Raw genomic sequence first — 3,964 nt, forward strand, 5'->3', positions numbered from 1 at the left:
AAGTACACTGCTGAGGGGAGCAGCGGGCGGGTCAGGAGAGGTCTGCCGGGCCATGGGGTCACCTCTGGGGCAGGCGGGAATCGAACTCATGCAGAAGTGGCTTTAGCTTCTAAGTGCAATGCTTTAACCCATAGTGCCACCAGGGAGGGCCCTCTGCTGTCCTTTTATCAACAGCCTTGCCAGGGTCTTGGGTTTCTCACCTGGCTTCCCATGAGGTTCCTTCTGATCCAGAACCTTTACCAAGTTACACCCTTTCCATCTCTCCTCTCACACTTGTGATTATTATTTATTCTAAGACAACTTTATTTTTTACACATATGCATTTCTGAATCTCTTATTATGCAAATCAAATTCTAGTTTAAGGCATAATAAATGGAAGAACCAACCTTAAGAAACAAATTTCAATGTCAAAGTATTATCCAACATTAATAAATACTGCTTTCTCCTTTAATAATTTTGGCAGAACTCATCAGACCTAAGCTAATAGATCATAGAGATATTATTACATTTTGTGTGAACAAATTTTCATAACAAATATTAGGAAGATTTTATGTTTTCAGCACTATCACCTCTAGAACTGCCTTCTCCACAATGACATTAGCCATTCCCTACATACTGGGGATATTGAAACATTGATGACTTTGTCATCAACAATAGAGAGAGATATCGGTGCACAGATTCTCATGAATACAGTCAGTGCATGAGAATCATAATTTTACTGCTTTTTTTTACAAAGATTACTAATGGCCTTTTGTTGGATATGGTATAATAACATTCATCCCTAAAAATTACTGTGTGACAAATGGAGGTTGTAGAAATAAAATTATACGATTTTAAAAAAGAATCAGAAAAAAAAGGTACAATCTTATATTTTTTATATTTGGTATTAGTCTCCCAGTATTAGAAATCCATTTCAGGAGCATGAGAGAAATTTGTGTAATTATACCTTGTGATTTGAAAAGCAAAACCAGTAGTGTGTTTGTGTACATATATGTCTGTTTCTGCAGGAAATTGGGTGTAACACTCTACGATCATTTGGAAGGAAGTCAATGACAATAAGGTCCTGCTCATGTGTATGCTAATGTCCATTGTGATATCTCATAAAATCCTTGTAGTTACTGTTCAGTATTGTAGGAAGGGGAAAAAGCTCACATAAGATGTTATGAATGGAGTTAAACGACCTAGCTGCAAATTGCTGTGTTCTGGACTTCTCTGTGTCCAGTCACTCTATTGGAATAAGCTGCTTACAAAACCAACGCTGATGACCTGGAGTCAAGAGTTGATACTAAGTGAAGAGTCTCAAAGTATGGAATGAAGTTGAAAATACTACGTTATAAAGGTCAAATGGAAGTTACATTACAGTATATGTAGATAATGTTTGTCTGTTCATACAGATAGTGCTACATTTGAAATATCTCAGTGGTCGATAATTACATCAAGTTTTAGGAAATGAAACTAGGCAACTCAATTAATGAGCAGGATTCTAGCAGTCAAACGTTATAAACAACCTAGAGCCCATAAAGTTTTTGTGTCTCCAGAAGAGCATTCCCAATATTTTTCTTGATATGTCGTATAAGCATTGGATGCATGCATGAATTAAGAATTGCAGGGAGAACATTCAAATCTCAGTGTACTCTCTCCTTGTTAGAATCATATTTTTTATATATGACCCTGTAACTAAAGATAAATCATGTGCTGATTTGAGCAGAGGGTCTAAAAGTAAACAAACAAAACAACAATGTATTTGATGAGCTCTAGACATTTTCCAACTTAATTCTTGGAGCCAAAGAAAAGGTGTGTTTTTTTTGTTTGTTTTTTTTTTTTTAAGATTTATTTATTTGCACATACAGAACTGGGGTACAGGCCAGAGGCTCAAGGGCGGCGAGTGGCTTCACCAGAGACAGAATGGGGAGCAGAACAGGCAGATCTACGAAGTACACTGCTGAGGGGAGCAGCGGGTAGGTTAGGAGAGGTCTGGCTCGCCCTGTGGGTCACCTCTGGGTTAGGTGAAATCGCACTCATGCGGAAGTGGCTTTAGTTTCTTAGTGCTGTACTTTAACCCGCTGCGCCACCAGAGAGGGCCAGGTGATTTTTTCTTTTTTTTAAGATTTATTTATTTATTTATGAATACAGAGCTGGGGTATAGACCAGAGGTGCAGGGGGGTGAGAGGATTCACCACAGACAGAATGGGGAGCAGAACAGGCAGATCGAGGAAGTACACTGATGAGGGGTGCAGCAGGTGGGTTAGGAGAAGTCTGCAGCACCATGTGGATCACCTCCCAGGTGGTCATCGAACTCATGCTGAAGTGGCTTTAGCTTCTTAGTGTTGTACTTTAACCCGCTGCACCACCAGAGAGGGCCTAAAAAGGTGTTTTAAAGATTTGAAATTTAGTATCTTCAGATTTAGTACATAGTATGGTTCCAATTAAAACTATGAAGGTTTCTAACTCGTGCCAAATGGGAGTCTCTACTCCCCTCTGGGGAGTGGAGAGAGAGCCAGAGGCAGAACAGTGGTCAGAGGCGGATGCCCCACAGCCCACATCCCCAGAGAGAACAGAACTGCATCTCAGATCCAGCTGGACAGCCCGGTGCTCTTCTGGTTACCTCCTGACATGCAGAGTTTGGAGTTTAAATGCAACAAGTCTGGGCAGCGTTGTCCTGACCGTGAACAAGGACAATTTCCTTCTTAACATTTTACTGGGCTTAATTGAAGTTGATATTAGGGAATAATAATAGTTGTTGGACTTTTTACTTCATAATAAAATCCAGAAATTTATATGGAATAACACCCTACTCCTTATTAAGAAATCAACACAGCAATTTCTCCAATATATGTACAAGGTAGGCAAGAATATTTACTTTTAGTACAGTGCATTTTAAATATTTATTTTATTATTTTTGTAGTGTATTTTAGGACCAGAATATCAAGTCATTAAAAGCATGCTTTTGTTTTTCGGATCATATTCATTTGTGACATAGAATGCTGCCCTTGAATATAAAAGATATAAAATGGACACGGAACACCTTGCTGATGTAAAAAAAGATTACATTATTAGTTGTACTTTTCAGATTTAAAAATAAGTCCTCATTGAATGCTTTAAAAAACTACTCAGTATTGATTAAGTGTATGGAGTCGGCATCACTTTGCTGAATGTGAGGTCACCTTGGTCAGACACCAGCTTCCTGAGACTGGGAAAGATACTTAACCCTCCATGGAGCTGGTCTTTAATCTAAATGGGACAATAACGGTGCCTGCTTTATTCAGAATGTAATAAACAAAAAAATGTTCAGGTATGTTTATTAATGGTGTGGTTATGAATGATGAATATTGACAAACTGTTATTATAAAAAATATTTTCAGTTAGCCAGAACTTTCTATGCAGTACAACTGTGACAGTTCCTGTTAAAAGAGAAATTTGTCAAAGAGAAAATGCCATGGGCTATATTAAAACTGGCATTATACCCCTAATTTTTATGGAGAAATAAGATCAACTTCAGAAGAGAATATACAGTGATCTTGGCATATGCTCTCAATATTATGTAAGAATTGAGTTAGGCATTTAAATTTAATTTTATTTTGTGTTTCCACATATGTCTGTTTTAAAGCATTTGAAATACTAGATACTGTACCAGTAAGAGAAAAACTAACTGTGAAAGTTCAATCTGTCCAGATAGTTTCTTTCTAGTTGAGGTTGCTGGTTGGCAACCTCACATAAATCAATATTCCTGGCAAATCAATACTCTGTTCTTTCTGTCCTCTGATAGGTTGGAAAATGTTTACTCCCTGACTGGATACAAGATGAGAAAAGCTCAAAATGAAGAAAAGGGATATTAGTTAAATCATAATGCTAAATACATGAAATCTGATAATGATCAAAGAGCGACGCCTAATAGAACTATTCCTGCATCTTTTAAGTAACCTGCTAAATAGGTTGGCTTCTTAATCTCAAAATATCTCTATGA

The sequence above is a fragment of the Condylura cristata genome, unplaced genomic scaffold, assembly GCF_000260355.1.
Source record: "Condylura cristata isolate star-nosed mole 26May11 unplaced genomic scaffold, ConCri1.0 scaffold00015, whole genome shotgun sequence".
Classification (NCBI taxonomy): domain Eukaryota; kingdom Metazoa; phylum Chordata; class Mammalia; order Eulipotyphla; family Talpidae; genus Condylura; species Condylura cristata.